This window comes from Petaurus breviceps, unplaced genomic scaffold, assembly GCF_028583685.1.
Source record: "Petaurus breviceps papuanus isolate PSGF00001 unplaced genomic scaffold, PetGlider_PUasm1.0 90734, whole genome shotgun sequence".
NCBI classification, from domain to species: Eukaryota; Metazoa; Chordata; class Mammalia; order Diprotodontia; family Petauridae; genus Petaurus; species Petaurus breviceps.
This window is the reverse complement of record NW_027187327.1, coordinates 11694091-11717766: the sequence shown is the minus strand read 5'-3', so window position 1 is coordinate 11717766 and position 23676 is coordinate 11694091. Positions and strand designations below refer to the sequence as shown.

General features: G+C 37.4%; 1 protein-coding gene across 10 annotated transcripts in view; it reads left to right on the top strand.

Annotated features, from left to right (window-relative positions):
- LOC138145372 (protein FAM9A-like) overlaps nucleotides 1-23676 on the top strand; it is a 650020-nt gene that overhangs the window by 464061 nt on the left and 162283 nt on the right. For 6 of the 10 annotated variants that reach the window (XR_011164216.1, XR_011164214.1, XR_011164207.1 and 3 more), the window contains one exon: nucleotides 13512-13676. The exons of the other annotated variants lie outside the window; for them this stretch is intronic. The gene's annotated coding sequence lies outside the window, so the exon portion shown is untranslated. The remainder of the gene's footprint in view (nucleotides 1-13511; nucleotides 13677-23676) is intronic. 10 annotated transcript variants of the gene reach the window in all.

The following is a 23676-nucleotide window of genomic DNA, read 5'->3' as shown; positions in this document are numbered from 1 at the left end:
CCCAAAAGAAAATCCCTAGGAGTATTATAGCCAAATTCCAGAGTTCCCAGGTCAAGAAGAAAATACTGCAAGCAGTCAGGAAGAAACAATTTGAGTATTGTGGAAACACAATCAGGACAGCTTCTACATTAAGGGATCAAAGGTCTTGTAATATGATATTCCAGAGGTCAAAGAAGATAGGACTAAAACCAAGAATCACCTACCCAGCAAAACTGAGTATAATGCTTCAGGGGAAAATATCGTCATTCAATGAAATAAGGGATTTTCAAGCATTCTTGATGAAAAAAACCAGAGCTGAACAGAAAATTTGACTTCCAAATAAAAGAATTGAGAAAAGTATGGAAAGGTAAACAGGAAAAAGAAATCATAAGGAATTTATTAAAGTTGAGCTATTTATATTCCTACATGGAAAAATGATAATTATAACTCATAAGACTTTTCTCAGTATGAGGATAGTTGAAGGAATTATATATGTATATATATACCATATATGTATGTATGTATGTATAGGAAGATGTACGTGTATATAAATATGTATGTGAGTGTGGGCATTTGTATGTATATTTGTATGTATGTATTTGTTCATGTATACATAGACAGAAGGCACAGGATGAGTTGAATATGAAGGGATGATATCTAAGAAATTAAATTAAGAGGTGAGAGAGGAATATATTGGGAGAAGGAGAAAGGGACATACAGATTAGGATAAACTATCTCATATAAAAGAGGCAAGAGAAAACTGTTACAATGAAGGGGAAGAACAGGAAGGTGAAAGGGAATGGGATAACCTTACTCTCATAGAATTTTGCCTAAGGAGGAAATAACTCCTCCCCCACCTAGCCACCCTCAGGGACCCTGCCCGATCCGGAACTCAGAACTCAGCCACCCTGTGTGCCTTCATGTCTGCCCAGCTCTGATCCCTGCCTGGGTCTGTGGCCAGGTGTCATACTTCCACCCTGCCTGGGAGCCATTGCCTGCCCCCTCCTTCACCCAGGGATCTTCTGATCCCAACAATTATATGAAACATCTTCTTTCTGCCTTGGGAGCCACCCTGGCTTCTTCAGGGTTCCAAAATCCCCCTGATTATAGAAGAAACATCTCCTTCAGTCCTGGTGGAGTTCACTAGATAGCACCCTTATCCCAGAGTCAAATCAATCCATAATTTTAACCACAGGCCATCACTATGCCCCCAAAGTTTTCTTTTTGTTTGTTGACTTGCCTAAGGTCACATGTCTAGTTTTTGTGTTGTGTCTGAGGTAGAATTTGAACTCAGGTCCTCCTGTCTTCAGGGATGGTGCTCTGTTCACTGCATCTTCTAGTCACCCCTTGCTCCCCAAGTTTTAATCTTATAATTAAAACTCCACAAATTAGTGACCCCAAATGGCTATCTACTCCAGGCTTATCTCAAGTCATGAGGCATGATTTAAGACTGCACTGCTTTCTTTTGAACCTGGGGGGCCATTGCCGACCCCTTCCTCCTTCTTCTTTCCATTCTTGTTCCCATTTAAAGAACACATCTCCCTTCCGGATTCAACCCATGTAGAGCAGTCACTCCCCACCTAGTCTGGAGACCACCAGAGAACTCTGTGCTGGGTGCCTGTCTCTCCCTGATCAGAGTATAGAGGAAGCTGCTTCCAAGTGGGATTATCCCAGACAAGCCCCCATCTGTGTGTGATGAAAAATCTCATCCAAAATTTAATCAAGAACATGGAGGTCTCTTAGGATAGGAACAGGAATTTATTCTCTTCCCTGGATGAAGAGGGTGGTCTTCCCCATGACTGATCATGAGGAAGAGGTACTTTACAAAAGGCAGAACAAGAATTTATACCCTAATGCGGTCCCCTTTTCCCACTGGTTGGGGGGGGCAGGCTGAAATCTCAGCTCAAACATCTTCCCCAATGGTAAACAACAGAGAAGCCCACCAAAGAAGCTGATTGACAGCAAGGGAAAGGGAGGAGGGGCCTGCAGAGGTGGGAAATCTGAAAGCCTCCTGAAAGGGCTTGCTGCTGATTAACAGCAGAGAAGGAGTGGGGGAAGTGGGAGGGTAAGTTTTGAGAAGTTTTCACTTTACACACACACACACACACACACACACACACACACACACACACACACACACACAAGCAATAAACCAAGAAAGGCGTCAAACTTAGAGCAAAATTGTGAAATGGTGCTTCCTTTAGAAGATGGAACTTTAGCTAAGACTTGAAAAAAACTGGGAGTCAAAGAATGAGGAAGAGTTCCAGGCTTGGGGAAAGCCAGTCAAAATGCCCAGGGCTTGTTTGTGGAAAAGCAAGGAAACCAGTGTCACCGGCTCACTGAGTTGTTGGTGTGTGTGTGTGGGGGGGGGGGTTGGTGGTGGAGGGGGGAGGTGGTTGTTGTTGTTTGTCCTTCATTCTCAAAGAGGACCCTGACTTCTGGGAGATGATGACAGGACATGCAAGTGAATTGGATTTAAGTGAGGGAGGGCTGTGCAAAGTCACCAGCCTCACTTTCTTCTCTAGAGTCATCTGAGTCTAGTGATGACACATTAGATCAGGAAGATTGGAGATGACCCTGGATGCAGTGGGGGACCTTGACCTTTTTTAAGCTAAGTGTTTCCCAGGTCTCAGTTTGGCTGAGGCAATGCCCATTCAATGATTAAGCTTAGGTAAGAAATCAGCCAAGAAATGGTCTCTTTTAGTAATTAAAAAAAAATCATTCTGGGAAGGGAAGACCCTCAGGTTTTTTAACCAAAACAGAAATAATTGCTATTTATATTCACTCTGAGCTAATCAGGACCCAAACAATGACCTACTGGGGCTTGGCCTGGGACCTATTGTTGGCCAATCAATGAGAAGGAGAGTGTTTTGACTTTAATGCTTGGCCCTTAAGAAAAAAAAAGTTTCAGAGACCAAAATTTTCATTTCTTTGGGCAGAGCACCCGCAAGTAAGGGTATGATACCCAAAAGTTTAAGAAGATTGTAGTGGGGAGTGGTGGGAAGGGAGGAGACAGGAGGTTATTTGAGATGTTGAATGCCAAACAAAAGATTTTGTATTTGTTACTGGTGGTGTTAGAGGGCCTCTAGAGTTTAGTGTGTGTGTGTGTGTGTGTGTGTGTGTGTGTGTGTGTTTTAAAGGGATCTTCTTGTTTTAAGATTCATCAGTGGAATCATAGGAATGTAGAAATCTCAAGTGAAAGCCTTAGAGTAGAATTGGGAATAGAGAAACTTAGAGCCAATACCTAATAAGTATTCTGAGAAGGGAATAATAAACTAGAAACTTCATATCTCAATGGAGCAAAGGGAATCTACTTTTCCAATTATGGCAGAAAATAATTTGGTACTTAATTATCCTCCTGAATGTGATGGAGGTTTTAAGATTACATTAGAGACAGACTTCACCCCATTCTGCCACTTAGCCTTTGTTAAAGCAAATACTACCTCTTTCTTTCCTTCAGTTGCTTAACTATGGATTTCCTAACTATAAAATCTAGAGAGAACTCTTAAATTACTGAAATTCCATGCTCAAACATAATTTAGCCAACTGAAACAGTTCAATTAAGAAAATTTGCGTTAGCCTCAGGCCAGGAATTTCTAGCAAACAATAGAGGCATTATCTAGTGATCCATTTTTCATTCATTCATTTATTTATCCAGGGCAGGTATTGAATGTTCTTTCTAACAACAATAATTTATTTTCTCTTAAAGTGTTTTGTCTTTTCCTCCTGGGCATGCATGCTATTCTTGCAACTTTCTTACTCAGGAGCTGGGAATATTCTGATTCTATAATTAGGGAATAAGAATAAATTTTCTCCCCAAAGTCTTTAATTTCACCCTATGTTTTTGACTTGGGATATAGATAACCTACTTTTTGTATGTTAAATAAGAATCTTGTAAAAGAAATCATTAGCTATCTTTTGATAAAGAACGTATGGTGTCTTCACAAACAAGACTAACACTGGATCTGACTCACAAGTCACTCAACCTGGTTCTGACAATAGTACTTTTTTCTAATAATAGTTTTTTGAACACATTTATTTTTTAAATGAAAATGAGCTGAAGTGAATTTAATTTAGGAAATTTATGACACTCCCCAAGAGTTATCCTGAATGTGCAATTCCATTATGCTTTCTTCCATTTGATCCACTCATCCACACATTTTTAGTTCAATGAAATTTAGTTCATCACTAGGGCCAACTGGGAAGTGCAAATAGAAATACTGTGTTTCCCCGATAATAAGACCTATCCCGAAAATAAACCCTCCCCTTACTGTGTAAGATTCCTCTAAAATAAGCCCTCCCCTGAAAATAAGCCCTATTGAGATTGCTACTGTAGTGAAGGTGATCCCCTGCTACACGCTACATTACGGTACCCTCTGTATGCACCGTCACCCCCCCCCCCAAACACACGCTGCGCTCCAAGCTGCATACAATCAGAGCTGCATCAGTGAGCGCGTCATCCTGTTCTTCCCCAGTGATTTGCTTATTGAATAAAGGTACATTTTTTTTGTTCACATTTACCTGTTTATTAAAATTGCTGTCAATGTTCATTAAAATAAGCCCTCCCCTGAAAATAAGCCCTCTGGTGTTTTTCTGTCCAAAAAAAATAATAAGACAGTGTCTTATTATCGGGGAAACACGGTAGGCTCATATTCTGATTCTAGGTCAGGACATAGCTACCTTTCTTTTCCTGAAATGGAAATTTATCAATTGATCTAGAGATTTAGGTAGTCACAGAATCATCAAGTTCTGGTATTGGATAAGATCTTAAAGTTCATCTGATTTAATTCCTGGCAGTTAGGTGGTACAGTTGATCAAGTATTTGGCCTAGAATCAGAAAGACCTGAGTTCACATCTTAGCTTAGATACTCACTAGCTGTGTAACCCTGACCTTAAACTTTTTTCTGCATCAGTTATTTCAACTGTAGAATGGGGATAATAATAACACCTACCTTGTAGTGTTGTTGTGAGGATCAAATAAGATAATATCTGTAAGATTCCTAGAACAGTGCTTGGCACATAGAAGGTACTTAATAAGTACTTATTCCCTTTTCCCCCTTCTCCCCTAGTATTATAAAAGTTCTCAAAGGTCATCTAGCCTAATCCTTGATGAAAGAACTGATAACATAACATAACTGAAAACTAATTGTCCAGCCTTTGTGTAAACACAGTCATGAGGAGAAACCCACTATTTCAGATGGTAACTTATAACAGTTAGAGCCTACTGATCTTAAGGAACATCTTTATAATGAACTGAAATCCCCCTTCCTGAAATTTCTACTCATTAGTCCTAGTTCTGTTCTCTGGATTCATATAAACTAATTTTAGTATAACTTCAATATTACAACTTTTGACTATTTCAGAATATCTATTTTTTCCCTAGGAGAAATGTGGTATAATAGATGGCAAACTGGCATTGGAGCAAAGAAGACCTGTGTTTACATTTCAACCATGACAAATGCTAACTGTGGGACCTGGGCTAGTCATGTAACCTCTCAGTGCTCTAGGCAATTCCCTAACACAAAAGTTGTAGAAAAGGTGCCAAGCTGTTTTAGTAGGAAGAGTTTCTTCTGAGCTTTTATTGTACCAATGAAATCACTGATCTAGTTCCCAGCCTTGTTATCTATCCTAAATCTCTTCTTCAGGTTCAACATTCCTAATCCCAGATCTGACATAATTTTAAGACTTCCTCATAATTATATATATATATATATATATATATATATATATATATATATATATATTCCCTTGGATGTGGTCCAGCTAGTTTATGTCATTCTTAAAATAGGATGCTCAACACTGAATGTTCAGTTCTTGAGCTGGTACAGTAGCATAGTCCCCATTATAGTAGTCTAGTTCCAATAACATGTATACTCAATTGGGTATAGAAATCTATCTTAACCTGCAGGAAAGTAGGAGGGAAAGGGATAAGAGAAAGGGTGGATGGGATAGAAGGGAGTACAGATTGGGGGAGGGGCTAGTCAGAAGCAAAACACTATTTTTTTAAAATATTTTTTTCATTTTTCAAATGCTTTAACTTCTGATTTACATCATCCATTTCTGCCAGATTTTGAGTTCCAAATTTTCTCCCTGTTTTCCCCCTACCCACTGCCCCAAATTAGCAATCCCACATGATATCCTCTCATAAAATCTGCTCTCTCCCATATCTTCTCCCATACACCCTTCAACTTTTCCAATAGGGCATGGTGGATCTCTATGCCACAGTGCCTGTATATCTTATTTCCCAATTACATGTAAAATATTGTTAGTAATATTATTAATAATAGTATATATATTTAAACATTTGATTTTAAAACTTTGAATTCCAGATTCATTCCCTTCCTCCATTGTCACCTACCCTTACTGGGAAGATAAGCAGTTCAGTATAGGTTGTACATGTGTAGGTAATGCAAAACATTACCAAAGTAGATATGTTGTAAAATACGACTATATTTCCCTCCCTCCTCTCCCAACTCCCACTTGTTCTATTCTCTATTTTGATCCCATCACTTTTCAAAAGTGGGTGCTTCCAACTTCCCTCCCCCACAGCCTGACCTCCCTTCCATCATCCCCCCTCTCATCCCTTTCCCCCCTACTCTCTTGTAGGATGAGATACCCTATTTAGTGTGTATGTCATTCCCTCCCTGAGCCAAATTCAATGGCAATAAGGTTGATCCATTCCCTTTTGCCTTCCTATTCTTCCCCTCCATTGTAGCCATTTTCCCTAGCCTCTTCTATATGAGATAGTTTACCCCATTCTGTCTCTCCCCATCTCCTCCCATTATATTCCTCTCTCACCTCTTAATTTCAATTTGTAAGTATCATTCCTTCCTATTAAATTGGTCCTGTGCCCTCTATCTATGTATACCTGTATACATATATACATACATTCACATATGTATTCATGCACCCGTCTACCCTCAGATATAGACATTATACACACACACACATATATATATACATATATACATATACATACATACATACATATATATATATATATGTTTCTATTCCCTTCAACTATTTTCATACTGATAAAAGTTTCATCAGTCACAATTATTATTTTTCCATGTAGGAATGTTAATAGTTCATCTTTGGTAAGTTCCTTATGATTTCTTTTCCCTGTTTAGCTTCTCATGTTTCTCTTGCTTCTTGTATCTGAATGTCAAATTTTCTATTCAACTCTGGTTTTATCATCAAGTATGCTTGAAAGTCCTCTATTCCACTGAATGACCATATTTTCCCCTGAAACATGATACTCAGTTTTTCTGGGTAGGTGATTCTTGGTTTTAATCCCTGCTCATTTGACCTCTGGAATATCATATTCCAAGCCCTTCGACCCCTCAGTGTAGAAGCTGCCAGATCCTGGGTTATCCTGATTGTGTTTCTACAATATTCAAATTGTTTCTTCCTGGCTGCTTGTCATATTCTCTCCTTGATCTGGGAATTTTGGAACCTGGCTATAATATTCCTAGGAATTTTCTTTTTGGGATCTTTTTCAGGAGGTGATTGGTGGATTCTTTCAACCTCTATTTTGCCCTCTGATTCTAAAACATCAGGGAAGTTTTCCTTGAGAATTTCTTGGAGGATGATTTCTAGGTTCTTTCTTTGATCATGTCTTTCAGGTAGTCCAACAATTTTTAAGTTATCTCTCCTAGATCTATTTTGCAGGTCAGTGGTTTTTCCAATGAGGTATTTCACATTGCTTTCTATTCTTTCATTTGTCTGGATGTGTTTAACAGCATCTTGATTTCTCATAAAGTCATTAGTTTCCATTTGCTCCAGTCTAATTCTGAAGCAATGATTCTCCATATTGAGCTTTTGAGATTCTTTTTCCTTCTGGCAAATTCAGCCATTCTTCTCCTCATTGCCTTTTTGAGCCTCTTTTTCCATTTTAGTTAGTCTGTTTTTTAAGGTGTTATTTTTCTCAGTCAGGCTGTTGGCTCTCATTTCATAATTTTCTTGCATTGTTCTCATTTTTCTTCCAATTTTTCCTCCACTTCTCTTATCTGCTTCTTAAGGTCCTCTATGGCCTGATTTCAGGCCATATTTGTATTTTTCTTGGACAGTTTTGGTGTAGGAGTTCTGACTTCACTGTCTTCCTCCTGTTCCATGCTTTGATCTTTTTTGTCCCCAAAATAGGAGTCTAATGTTGGATTGCTTTGCTTGGTTTGCTTCCTTTGCCTGGTCATTTTGCCACTCAATTACTTGACTTTTGGGCTTTTTGCCACAGTAGGACTCTGCCACCAGATGGGGGAGCTTCATTCCAAATGCTGCAGTTTTCTCTGCTGCCAGAGGTGTTATTTGGGTTCCCTCTCTGAACCTTCCACATGCTCTGGCAAGCTAGTTGTACACCCCAGGACCTCCACCCTAGACCGCAATCCAAGTCCAAGCAGGTTAAAGCAAAAGCGATTATCCCTCAGACTGGTCACTTGGTTCCCCTACATTCTTCAGGCTAGGAGCTGAAGCTGCCATGGTGGTGGCTGCACTTCAGCCCTCAGCGGCTTCTTGCCCCAGGGGCAAAAGCTGACACACTCCCAACTACTGGGTTCCAAAGACCACACTGCACTGACTTCTCACTTCCTTAGCATCTATGTGTTGATAATTCTGGAAGCAGCCACAGCTGCTGGTGATTTGGAGTCCCTACAGCTGGTGGTTGGTGAGACCTGGCTTGGGGCTAAAACCTTGGCATGGGGCTGGGCTCGGCTCCCAGCATGCTGCACTGGCTGATTCCTGCCTGGCTGCTGGGCTGTCCTCAGTGGGAGGTCAGCTTCTCCATGTCATTTTGTGGGTTCTCCAGCTCCAAAGTTTGTTTAGAGTCCCCCCTTTTTTATTTTTTTAAGCAATCGGGGTTAAGTAACTTGCTCAAGGTTACACGGCCAGTTATTTCTGGGTGTGGTGCTGAGTGTCTGAGCCCAGGATTTGATCTCCAGGTCGTCCCAACACTGGAGCTGGTGCTCTTACTCGCTGAGCCACCTGGCCGCCCCTAAGCAATTGGGGTTAAGTAACTTGTAGAGTCCCCTTTTACATGAATTGGAGGTGGTGGGAGCTGGAGCCACCCTGCAGAGGTCCTGTTTCTACTCTGCTATCTTGCCTCCACCTTGCATAACACTTTTGAGAAGAGACAGTGTGAAAGGAGAAAGAGAATAGAATGAACAAGGAGGGAGGATCAGAGAAGAGGATGGAGGAATATACAGTTAGCAATAGTAACTGTGAAAAAAAATTGAAGCAAGTTTCTATGATAAAGATCTCATTTTTCAAACATATAGAGAATTGAGTCAAATTTATAAAAAATATGAGCCATTTCCCAATTAATAAATGATCAAAACCTTTCATATGAAGAAATCAAAGCTATCTACTGCCATATAAAAATACTCTAACTCACTATTGATTGGAGAAATGCAAATTATAACAATTCTGATGTACTACTTCATACCTATTATACTGTCTAATAGGACAAAAAAGGTAAATGTTTCAGGGAACATGGGAAAGATGAGACTTTAATGCACTGTTGGTGGAATTGTGAACTGATTCAACCATTCTGTAGAGAAATTTGGAAATATGCTCAAAGGGGTATAAAATCATTCATATCCTTTGACCTAGTAATACCACTACTAGTTCTGTATGTCAAAAGACATAAAAAAATAAAAAATAAAAGGAACAATAGATACAAAAATATTTATAGCACTTCTTTTCTGGGAATAGAGAATTAGAAGTTAGGGTGATGCCCATCAGTTGGGGAATGACTGAACAAGTTGTGGTATGTGATTATGATGGAATACTATTGTACTATAAGAAATGTTAAGCATGATGCTCTCAGGAAAACCTGGAAAGATTTGCATGGGCTGATGCAAAGTGAAATGTACTCCGTGCAAATTAACAGTAATACTGTAAGATGATGAGCCATGAATGACTTAGCTATTCTCAGCAATACAGTGATTCAAGACCACTCTGAAGAACTTATGATAAAAAATGCTATCCATCCCCGGAGAAAGAACTGATGGTATCTGAATACAGATTGAAGCATACTTTTTTTAACTTATTTTTCTTAACTATGTTTTCTTTCACAGCATGACCATTATTAATAGGTTTTGCATGATTGCACATGTATTACCTATATTGAATTGCTTACCTTCTCAATGAGGGGGTGTAGGAAGGGAAAGAATGTGGAACTCAAAGTTTTAAACATGAATGTTAAAATTTGTTTTTACATGTAACTGGGGAAAAATAAAAGACTGAATAAAAGCTTAAAATAAAAAAATAGTGCACTTTCAAAATGACACTCAACACTCCCACATCATGAAGCAATATTGGTTTATTAGTTAATTGATCTAATTTATTTCTCTTTGAAAAGCATTTATTAAACACCTACTGTGGGAAAAGCACAGTAAGTGCTGGTGGAAATACAAAGATTAAAAAGATTTATTTCCATTCCCCATCAGGCCTATATTGCTGGTTGCTTGATAATTTAGTAGAGGAATATACAAATAATAATAATTTTTATTTTTAAATCATTTATTAAGTGCCTACTATATGCCAGCACTGTGCTAAACAGTTTACAAATATTATGTCATTTGATTCTCACAAATCCATGAGGTAGGTGCTATTTTTACGCCTATTTTCCAGTAGAGGAAACTGAGGCAGACAGAGGTTAAGTGACTTGTTTAGGGTTATACAGCTAATAATTTTCAGAGGCTGGATTTGAATACTTCTTGACTCCAGGACCAGCATTCTAACTACTATACTACCTAGCTGACTCTTGATGTAATTTGAGTATGTAATACTCTCACATGATGTAATAATGTAAAATGATACATAATTTCTTTGTTGTCATGTTTTGTTCTCAGAGAGGATCAAAATGACACCATTATGTTGGGGTCCAGGTATAGTGTGTCCAATTATGGCTGATTATAGCAATAAGAGCTTGGAAGGCTCTATCACAGGTCAGGCACAAATAGTTCATATGAACATTTGACTTGGAGACATCATTAAATATTTGCGTCTAAAATTTATTTTGAGGAACTATAATTCTGCTTTGCTCATAGAGTACAGTGCCTTCTTTGATGTGGCCACACCATGCTGGGAAATCCCATGCCAGTGTCTTCTGTGTCTCATAATCTATTCCAAAGTTTTTCAGAGAGACCTTGAGAGTAACCTTGTATAATTTCTTCTGACCTCTATGTGGGTGCTTGCCTTGTGTGAGTTCTCCTTGAAATGGTCTTTTAGGCAAACATACTTTTGGCATTTAACCAATGTGGCAGCCAATCAGAGTTGCATACTTTGTCTCTGTCTCACTGCCTCTATCTCTATCTCTGTCTGTCTCTGTCCTCTCTCTCTCTCTCTCTGTCTCTCTCTCTCTCTCTCTCTGTCTCTCTCTCTCTCTCTCTATATATATATATATATATATATATATATAATGATATATCTAAACTATAGGCAACATAGTTACACAAAGTCTATAATATATGTCTTTTGAGACAGGGAGCCTATTTTGCTTAGCAAGCAAATTGATGACTTCCTCTCCCATTTTGATTTACTATACTAGGCATATAAATATAAGAGAGTCATGAGTTTTATTACAATAGCTGGAATGCTGGCAAAAGCCAGCACCTTCAGTGTTTTCAGGGCCTTCTTGAGCCATATTAAAGCATTAAGACAATTTTTATAGCTGGACTCTTATTATTAAAAGTTATGAGAACAAATAAAAAGGGATTTTGAATTTTTGTTGTTTAGTCATGTTTGAGTCTTCATGGCTGTGGGGTTGTTTTGGCAAGGATCCTGGAGTGGTTTTTGCTATTTCTTTCTCTACTGGATCCTTTTATCAGACAAACAGAAGTTTAATGACTTGCTCAGGGTCACATAGCTAGGAGTGTCTGAAGCTGAATTTGAATTCAGGTCTTCCTGACTCCAGGTTTAGTTCTCTAGCCACCAGCTGTCTCTGAGTTTTTACACAGTCTCAAAAACAATTCATTAGAATGTGATCAATCAGTCAATCAGCAAGTATTTATTAAGCAAATGCTATGTGCCAGGTACTATATACTATACTCTGGGGATACAAGTAAAAAGAATACAACAATCTCCACATTCAATAACCTTACATACTTATGGGGGAGATATGCACATATAAAAATTAAGACTTTGATGGGGGTACTATTTGTATATGCTTCAGAGAGATGAATAGAATTCATGCACATACTCAGCTAAGAGGAAAGATTGGGAAACTATCAATGAGGAGGATAACTCTGGAAGGTTTTTAGTTGCTGGTCCCTTGATGTGCAAGCCAGTTGACCAACAAGATTCTGTGGACTGAGGAAAATTGTCTTGAGTGGTCTCACTCTACAAGGGGGAAATCATTCCCAAAATGATATGTCAGCACTAATGGCAATAGGAATGGGAGGCAGTAGGGAGTGGAGCTCCAGCAGAGGGCAGCACAGGATCAGTGGAGTAGCAGCAAGTGGCTGTTTCAGAGACAGTGGAGAGTAGAGATAAAGTTGATAGCAACAGTGAGACATAATTGATTGCCAAGAAGAGGAGCCATGAGGCCCTAGGTAAGAGGGGTTTTCCCCCCTGCATTGAAGCAAGGTAGATGAATGGGAAGCCTTTTCTCTCTCCAGAGCTGACATTTTCTAGGAATGTGTTCTTTTCTCTACCACTATGGGAGTCCACAGGAGACTGGATATTGCATTCATTTGTTTCATTCTTTACACTTGTATCCCCAGAACCTAGCAAAGTTATTATTAGATTCTTCTAGATGCTTCTCCATGAAATTTTTTGGCTTTGGAGACTTCTTCTCATTCTTTCCTTCTTCCCTTCTTTCCTTTTTACCCTCCTTATTTCTTTTCTCCTTTCTTCTCTCTCTCCCTCCTTTTTTTCCTTTTCTTTTCCCTTCTTTCCTCCCTCCTTCCCTTCCTCTTCCCTCCACTTCCCTCCCTTCCTGTTTCTCCCCTCCTGCCTCTTTTATTTCTTCCCTCCTTTTATCTTTCCTCCTTTTTCCTTCCTTTCATCTTCCTTCCTTATTTTCTAAAGTTAAATTTCAGTTTAGTGTTTCTTTATGGATTTTGCTATCTTTTATTAAGATATCAGAAAACACCTTGTTTTTCAGAGGTAAGGCCTAGCAAGCAAGTTGTGCTCTGAGCTTGGCATAACAACAATCCTTTGCACTCATTCCCTAGATGATCTCACCCTCTGGCAAAACCACGTAATTATTGTGTTTCTTTGACTAACACCAAGTGTTCTCTGAGCTCAGAAAAGCACTGGACAAGCTTGGACAATTTTCCATGCTCAGATCATGAAGCCCTGCTATGAAGCAAACTTGTCACATTGTTGCTATTACCTCTCATTCTCTGGGCTACAACTTAGTGCCTAACCAACATTATAAGCATCGAGATCCATCTACATTAAACCAGGTTCACTCATAGAGGTGGGGCCCTGGCACATGTGTCCTTGCTTGCAAGTAATTTCTCTCACTTTGAAATTAAACTTCTTTTTTATTCTTGACTCTCTTATCTCTAACCTGCTCTGTTTTGCTCTAGCTATCCACAGTTTAGAGACTGATTTGGCTCAGTTGGCATTGATTGGTGTCAGAAGTGGGATTTGATATGGAACCAGGCCATTGGACTCTCCAGTACCCACAGGAATGGACCAGGAACCTCCAGAGATTAATTTCTCCCGAGTCTGACCTCCATCTCTTTCATCTGGTGAGCACTCTCTTCTTGTCCCTGCTCCAATCCTCTGAGCTCCCACATTGGTTAAACTCTCCATTCTTTGTGAGGAAAACTCCAGTACCCCTCTGGTGAGCAGGTTCATCTTGGATTACTCTTGCAAGGATATCCTTTCTTAAACCTCACACTTCTGTTAACTGGTTTCTCTGTATGCCTCTGCTGTTTTTAAACTGTACACATCAGTAACTGCGTATCTCTGTTGAAAATTTGTAAAGTTAGGACTGTAACTGTGTGCTCTGTTAGAATTGTGTCTGTCTGTATCTGTCTTGTTTTTTTGTGTTTGTTTCTTTGTAAAATGTAAACTGTCTGTGTTGTGTTTGTGTTGTGATCTAGATTCTATTACCTTGAAAGATTTAAAATGGAGCCAGTCAGAAAAAAAATTCTAAGGGCTATAGTCAAAGCATTTAGAACACTTGGAAAGATTAATGAACTTTCATAATTGAAGCAATTGTCCCAGTGAGCAGGACTAACTCTCACTTTTGGCTTTCCATGGGGGATTAGGTTATAAAAAAATACCTGCATTATATTTTCACCATGTAATGTCAGTTCTGGCTATGTTGGAATTAGAGAAATTAAGTCAGATAATCTAGGTTTGTAGAGCTGCTAACAACATCTTATTAAGAATTGGAGATTTGGAGATTAATCATTAAGGAATTTTGTATAAAATAATTTTAAGATTGTATGAGAGAACTCCTGAGACTTTGGGTAATTCCAGGAACTCACTCCCTTCTGTAATGCCATGCACAGAAGCTTACCAGAAGAACTGCTACTATGAACAGCTTTTTTTTAAGGTTCTGATTACTCAGTATAGTGATCACTCTATTTATTCCATAGCAAAAGCAAAACATCCATGGAAAATCAAGGTACAGCATTGTATTCAAAATATTTTTTGAAATATTCAAAAATTCAAAATACAGCATTCACCACATTTCAACTTATCACAGAAAATCACAATATAATATTCACAACATAGTCTCAAAGTAAAATAGTCACTCTTAAGTTAATTCAATCAGTCACTTACCAGTAGTATCAAAGTACACAATCAAAGTCTTCTGCTCTTGGGGCAAAGTCTTGATTAACTCAGTTACTAATCAGTAACAATAGTTAAAGTACTCAAAGTACAATCAATCACTTATTCAGCAAAGTGTTACTAAGTATCATACACAAAACCCTCCACCCCTTAGGTCACTAGTAAACTATACTTCCATAATTACTCAGTACCCAAGGAGAGGTCTATTCATCTTGACTTGGGGCGTGTTCTCAGATTCCCTGGATCCCCTTCCATGGTCCCAGATTCTACCTGGATTCAATGGTAGACAGCTCCCAGTTCCTTGACCAGCTCTCTGGGCAGGTCCTGCTCCACACTGGCATTCACAGGGTATGGTCCATGTCAGCGCCTTCACCATTTCTGCTCCAAGAAATTCAAAGCTCAACCAAGCCACAAACAAACAAAGTCTCAGCATCCTGGTCATGCTTCAGTCACCTGGGCTCCTGGCTCCTGGACTCCTGGCTCTGGGCTCCTGGACTCCTGGTCAGAAGAAGCTCCACCAAGATAAATTTTCAGGACTTAGTTCTCCATTCTTCTGTAGCTGTTCTGCCACCAGATCTCAGTCTCAAGGAAATTCTGACTGTGCCTCTCTGAGGTTTTTCTTATATACACAGTATTACCTACTCCACTTTCTTCAGCCAACTTCCTGTTACATCAGTAATAAGGGGCAGGAATTCATACGTTCTGTTTCCTCAATCAGAGGCTTCATCAGTTACTAAGTGTTAAGTACCTGCTACTTTTGCCAACACAAAGGGATCTTCAAATTCAAAATTACATTACCATTACATCTTCTAAAATATCTTACTAAGTTCTGGAATACCACTCAGTAGCATTTGTTTTAAGGAAAAATAAGGATTAGAGTTAAAAAAGTTTTAAAAGTAAATGGCAAGATTAATAGCTTCATTGTTCTAGTGTAGTGAAGGAAGGTAGCTAGTTTGGAAGTAATTCCAAAGTGAAAAAAGAAAAAAAATAGGTAAACAGCTTGTACCTCTTGTTAATACTTCTTTGATTATGAAAAGAGAAATGATTATTTAAACCAAAGATCTTTTGTGACCACCCCAGTTCAGAGACCATTTCCCTTTTATTTTGTTAGCTCCTCTCAACACAGATGAGATTCCTAAATACAAGAGTTGAAGCAAATGTTGGAAAAAATGTAGGGAAACTTGAATTACATTGTGATTGTAGAAATTTATTATCTGTGTAAGCATTGGTAAGTTATTTTATCTCTGTTTGCCCCAGTTTCCTTATCTGTAAAGAGAAAAACATTAATGGTGCCCACCTCTCAGAGTTGTTGAGGATCAAAATAATATGATGATTATATTACTGGGGTCTTGGTGTTTATCAAACAGTAGATTACTATAGTCATTGATGGCTGAATCTCATGTGCCTAATCTATTCCATTGATCCACTTCTCTATTCCTCAGCCAGTACCAAGTAATTTTGATGACTGCTGCTTTATATTACAGATTGAAATCTGGTATAGCTAGTCCACCTTCCCTAACATTTCTTTTCATTAATTCCCTTGATATTATGGACCATTTATTCTTCCAAATGAATTGTTACTATTTTTCTAGCTCTATAAAGTAGTTTTTTGTTTAATTGATTGGTATTGCACTAAATATATAATTTAATTTAGGTAAAATTGTCATTTTTATTATATTAGCTCAACCCAGCCAGGAGCAACTTACACTTTCCCAATTATTTAGATCTGACTTTATTTGGGTGAAAAGTGTCTTGCCATTGTGTTCATATAGTTCCGGTTTGTTTTGGCAGGTATACTCCCAGATATTTTATAATGTCTACAGTAACTTTAAATGGGGTTTCTCTTTCTATCTCTTGCTGTTGAATTTCATTGGAAATATATAGGAGTGTGAAGGACTTATGTGGGTTTATTTTATATCCTGTAACTTTGCCAATTTTATTTATTGTCTCAAGTAGTTTTTCACTTTATTCTCTAGGATTCTCTATCATCATATCATCTGCAAAAAGTGATAGCTTGGTCTCTTCTTTGCCAAATTTGATTCCTTTGATTTATTTTTCTTCTCTAATTGCTACTGCTAACATTTCTAGTACCAGATTGAATAAGAGGGGTGATAGTGGACACCCTTGTTTCACCCCTGATCTTATTGGAAATGCTTCTAGCTTATCCCCATTACATATAATATTTGCTGATGGTTTTAAATAGATGCTACCTATTATTTTAAGGAAGACTCAATTTATTCCTATACTTTCTAGTGTTTTTAATAAGAATGGATATTGTATTTTGTCAAAAGCCTTTTCTGCATCTATTCAGATGATCATGTGGTTTCTGCTAGTTCTGCTAGTTTTATTGTTGACATGATCAATTATACTGATGGTTTTCCTAATATTAAACCATCCTTGCATTCCTGGAATAAATCCTACCTGATCAAAGTGTATTATTCCTGAGATAAGTTGCTGTAGTTTTTGGCTAATATTTTATTTAAAATTTTTGCATCTATATTCATGAGGAAGATTGGTCTATAATTTTCTTTTTCTGTTTTATCTCTTCCTGATTTAGGTATCATTACCATATTTGTGTCATAAAAAGAATTTGGTAGGACTCCTTCTTCACTAATTTTCCCAAATAGTTTGTAGAGTATTGGAATCAATTGTTCTTTAAATGTTTGATAGAATTCACTAGTGAATCCATCTGACCCTGGAGATTTTTTTCCTAGGGAGTTGACTGATGGCTTGTTCAATTTGTTTTTCTGAGCTGGGGTTATTTAAGTAATTTACTTCCTCTTACGTTAATTGAGGCAACTTGTATTTTTGCAAATATTCATCCATTTCCCTAAGATTGTCAAATTTATGTGCATGCAATTGGGAAAAAATAATTCCTAATTATTGTTTTGATTTCCTTTTCATTGGAGGTAGATTCACCCTTTTCATTTTTGATACTCATAATTTGGTTTTCTTCTTTCTTTTTTTTATCATATTGACTAAGGGTCTATCAATTTTATTGTTTTTTTTTCATAAAACCAGTTCTTAGTTTTATTTATTAATTCAATAGTTTTCTTAATTTCGATTTTATTAATCTCTCCTTTGGTTTTCAATATTTCTAACTTAGTATTTATTTGGGAATTTTGAACTTTTTCTTTTTCTAGGTTTTTCAATTGCATGCCCAATTTATTGACCTCCCTTTTCTCTAATTTAGTCATGTATGCACTCTGGGATATAAAACTTCCCCTAAGAACTGCCTTTAATGCATCCCACAAATTTTGGTATGTTGTCTCATTATTATCATTCTCTTGAATGAAATTACTTATTGTTTCTATAATTTTTTGTTTGACTCACTCATTCTTTAGGATTAAATTGTTTAATTTCCAATTAGTTTTTACTCTGTCTTTCCATGGCCCTTCATTGCATATAGTTTTTATTGCATCATGATCTGAGAAGGATGCATTTAAAATTTCTGCCTTACTGCACAGAATTGTGAGGTTTTTATGTCCTAGAACATGATCGATTTTTGAGTATGTGCCATGAACCACTGAGAAGAAAGTATATTTCTTTTTATCCCCATTCAATTTTCTCCATAGATCTATCATACATACCCTATCTAAAATTCTGTTCACCTTCTTAACTTCTTTCTTGTTTATTTTGAGGTTGGTTTTATCAAGTTCAGAGAGAGGGAGATTAAGGTCTCCTACTAATATAGTTTTGCTATCTGTTTCTTGCTCTAATTCCTTTACCTTCTCCTCCAGGAATTTGGATGCTATACCACTTGGTGCATATATGTTAAGTAATGATATTGCTTTATTCTTGATGGTGCCTTTTAGCAAGATATAGTTTCCTTCATTATCTTTCAATTAGATCAATTTTTGCTTTTGCTTTATCTGAGATAAGGAATTCTACCCCTGCTTTTTTACTTTAGCTGAGGCATGATATATTTTACTCCAGCCTTTTACCTTTACCCTATGTGTATCCCTCTGTTTCAGATGTTTTTCTTGTTAAACAGCATATTGTAGGGTTATGATTTTTAATCTATTCTGCTATCCACCCCCATTTTATGGGAGAGTTCATCCCATTCATGTTCATAGTTATGATAACTATCTGTCTCTTTTCCTCTGTCCTATTCCCTCCCCGGTTTATGCTTTTATTTTTTCTCCCCTTCTCCCTTCCCCTGCTTAAGAGTTTTCCTTTTGACCACCACCTTCCTCAGTATTCCCTTCTTATCAGCCCCCCTCTCTTTTCCTCCCCTTCTCCCTTACTGAGGGCCCCTACCAGGTCCTTCTGGCTATAGGTGTCAGACTTGTGGGTGTGTACTCCTGGATCATCTGAAGAAAGCCCCTGCTCCTGAGTGGATGCCAAAACCCTCTGGGAACCTTGAGGTTTGTCTAAGACAGACCCAGAAGCAGCTGACATCCAGATGAAAGTGCTGTCCCAGGATTCTGAGTATACTATCCTAGCTTACTTTTTCCTCTTCCTTTTTGTTATGTGACCAACCACCAAGGCCTTGATTCAATCATGTGTTGGCATTTTCTCCCTCTACATTCTTGGCCTCCCTCTTTTTTCTTTCCTTTTTTCAATTTTTGAATTTATTTATTTACTTTTAGTTTGCAACATTCAGTTTCACAATTCCTTGAGTTCCATTTTCCCCCCTCCCTTTCCTACCCTCTCACCCCACATGGTGGCATACAATCTGATATAGGTTCTACAAATACCTTCACATGAAACATTAGTCAAGTTATAAAGAAGAATTGTAACCAATGGAATGGAAGAGAAAGAAGGAACAAAACAAAACAAAAAAAGAGAGCAAGTAGTTTGCTTCAATCTGCATGCAGATTCTAATTCTTTCTTCAGATGTAGATAGTTCTTTCTGTCAAGAGCCTTTTGGAGTTGTTTTATAACAGTGCATTGCTGAGAGGAGCCCAGTCTATCAAAGTTAGTCATCACAGATGACAGTGTATCTGTAATTGTGTACAATGTTGTCCTAGCTCTGCTCTCCTCATTCAGCATCAGTTTATATCAGTCTCTCCAGGTTATTATGAAGTCTGTCTGCTCCTCATTTCTTATTTCATTTCATTCATATACCACAACTCATTTAGGCATTCCCCAGTTTGTGGGCATCCCCTTGATTTCCAATTCTTTGCCACCACAAAAATAACTGCTATGAATATTTTTTTACATATGGGTCCTTTTCCCACTTGTATGGTCTCTTTGGGATACAGCCCTAGAAGTGATATTGCTGGGTCAAAGAGTATGCACATTTTTATAGCCCTTTGGGCACAGTGCCAAATTGCTCTCCAGAATGGCTGGATCAGTTCACAACTCCACCAACAATGCATTAGTGTTCTATTTTCCCCACATCTTCTCCAGCATTTATCATGTTCCTGTTTTGTCCTTTTAGCCAATCTGACTGGTGAAATGTGGTACTTCAGAGTTGTTTCGATTTGCATTTCTCTAATCAATAGTGATTTAGAACATTTTTTTCTTATGCTCATAGATATCTTTAATTTCTTCCTCTGAAAACTGCCTGTTCATATCCCTTGAACATTTATCAATTGGGGAATGACTTATATTCATATAAATTTGACTGAGTTCTCTATATATTTTAGAAATGAGGCCTTTATCAGAGACTCTGATTGTAAAAATTCTTTCCCAGTTTTCTACTTTCCTCCTAATCTTGGTTACATTTCCTTTGTTTGTACAAAAACTTTTCAATTTAATGTAATCAAAATGATCCATCCTGCATTTTGTAATCCTCTCTATATATTGTTTGGTCATATATTCTTCTCTTCTTCATAAATTTGACAGGTAAACTATTCCTTGCTCTCCCAGATTGCTTACAGTATCAACCTTTATATCTAGATCATGAACCCATTTAGACTTTATTTTGTTATATGGTGTAATATATTTTTCTATGCCCAGTTTATGCCACACTCTTTTCCAGTTTTCCCAGCAGGTTTTGTCAAATAGTGAGTTCTTGTCCCAGAAACTGATGTCTTTGGGTTTATCAAACAAACAGTAGATTACTATAGTGATTGACTACTGTGTCTTGTGTACCTAATCTATTCCACTGATCCACTATTCTATTCCTCAGCCAGTGTCAAGTAGTTTTGATGACTACTGCTTTATAAGACAATTTAAAATCTGGTATGACTAGGTCATCTTCCCTAGCATTTCTTTTCATTAATTCCCTTACTATTCTGTACCTTTTGTTATTCCAGATGAATTTTGTTACTATTTTCTATCTTTATAAAATATTTTTTGGTAGATTGATTGGTATGACACTAAATAGGTAAATTAATTTAGGTAAAATTGTCATTTTTTATTATATTAGCTCGACCTAGCCAGGAGCAACTTACATTTTCCCAATTATTTAGATCTGACTTTATTTGGGTGAAAAGTGTCTTGCCATTGTGTTCATATAGTTCCTGGGTTTGTTTTGGCAGGTATACTCCCAGATATTTTATAATGTCTACAGTAACTTTAAATGGAATTTATCTTTCTATCTCTTGCTGTTGGGCTTCCTTAGAAATATATAGGAATACTGAGGATTTATGTAAGTTTATTTTATATTCTGAAACTTTGCTAAATTTATTTATCATTTCAGGTAGATTTTTTATTTGATTCTCTAGGATTCTCTAAGTATATCATCATGTCATCTGCCAAGAGCGATAGCTTAGTCTCTTCTTTGCCTATTCTGCTCCCTTCAATTTATTTTCCTTCTCTTATTGCTACAACTAACATTTCTAGTACCACACTGAATAACAGGGGTGATAGTGGACATGCTTGTTTCACCCCTGATCTTATTGGGAATGCTTCTTGCTTATCCCCATTACATATAATGCTAGCTGATGGTTTTAGACAGATGCTATATATTATTTTAAGGAAAACACTATTAATTCCCATGCTTTCTAGTGTTTTTAATAGGAATGGGTGTTGTATTTTGTCAAAAGCTTTTTCTGCATCTATTGAGATCTATATGGTTTCTACTAGTTTTGTTGTTGATATGATCAATTATACCAATATTTTTCCTAATACTGAACCATCTTTGCATTCCTGGAATAAATTCTACCTGATCAAAGTGTATTATTCTTGTGATAAGTTGCTGTAATATTTTTGCTAATATTTTGTTTAAAATTTTTGCATTTATATTCATGAGTGAAATTGATATATAATTTTCTTTCTATGTTTTGGCTCTTCCTGATTTAGGTATCAGTACCACATTTGTGTAATAAAAAGAATTTGGTAGGTCTCCTCTAATTTTCTCAAATAGGCTATAAAGTATCAGAATCAATTACTCCTTAAATGTTTGATAAAATTCTCTTGTAAATCCATCTAGTACTGGAAATATTTTCCTAAGGAGTTCATCAATGACTTGTTCAATTTCTTTTTTTGAGATAGCATTATTTAAGTATTTTGCTTTTTCTCCAGGTAATCTGGGCAAATTATTTTTGTATATATTCATCTGTTTCACTAAGATTGTCAAATTTATGGGCATACAATTGGGCAAAATAATTCCTAATTATTGTTTTAATTTCCTCTTCTTTGGAGGCAAATTCACCCTTTTCATTTTTGATACTAGTAATATGGTTTTCTTCTTTCTTTTTTTAAAATCATATTGACTAAGGGTCTATCAATTTTATTGTTTTTTTTTCATAAAACCAGCCCTTAATTTTATTTATTAGTTCAATAGTTTTCTTAATTTTAATTTTATTAATCTCTCCTTTGGTTTTCAGTATTTCTAATTAAGTATTTAACTGAGGATTTTCAATTTGTTCTTTTTCTAGCTTTTTCAGTTGCATGTCCATTTACTGATCTCCTTTTTCTCTATTTTATTCATGTAAGCATTCAGAGATCTAAAACTTCCCCTAAGAACCCCTTTCACTGCATCTCACAGGTTTTGGTATGTTGTCTCATTATTGTCATTCTCTTGAATGAAGTTACTGATTCTATGATTTTTGTTTGACCCATTCACTCTTTAGGATTAGATAATTTAGATTAATTAGTTTCCTATTAGTTCTTAGTCTTTCTTTCCATGGCCCTTTATTACATATAATTTTTAGTGCATCATGATCTGAAAAGGATGCATTTAATATTTATGACTTTCTCCAGTGGATTGTGAGGTTTTTATGCCTCAGTACATGGTTCATTTTTGTGTATGTGCCATGTACCATTGAGAAGAAGGTATATTCCCTTTCTCTTTTCTGCTTGCAATCAAACAATGGCTAGCAATGACATCTGAGGACACACTTTCCCAGTAGGCCCCTTCAAGGAACCTGCTCCCTGGGCCACATCTCATCCTGGCCCCATTTGCTTCTTGTGGCAACTTGGCTTATACCTGCCTCTCCTTTATTGTTCAGAAGGATGACAATTCTTTCAGAACCCCTCCTTTTGGCCTAAAGAGGGAAATGTCAAGATGCAAGGAGACACCCTCTTTTCCAGAGCTAAGGCCCAGCAAGCAAGCTGTGCCCTGAGCTTGGCATAACAATAATTCTTTGTGTTCTCCCTCTGGATGATCTCACTTTCTGGCAGAATCACATAATTATTGTATTGCTTTGAGCAGCACCAGGTGTTGTCTGAGCTTAGACAAGCCCCAGACAAGCTCAGACAAATATCCGTGTTCAGGTCATGAAGCCCTACTATGAATCAAACTTGTCACATTATTGCTGTAACCCCTCATTGTCAGAGCTACAGCTCAATGTGTAGCCATAGGTGTAAGTATTGAGATCTGCCTATACTAAAGTGAGTTCCCCCCAGTAGGGTGAGTTCCTGGCACATGTATCCTTGCTTGCAAGCTATTTCCCTCACTTTGAAATTAAACTTCTGTTTGATTCCGGATTTTCTTGTCTCTAGCCTGCTCTGTTCTGCTCCAGACATCCACAGATTAGAGGCCAGTTCAGTCGAGGTGACACTTTCTATCTATCTATCTATCTATCTATCTATCTATCTATCTATCTATCT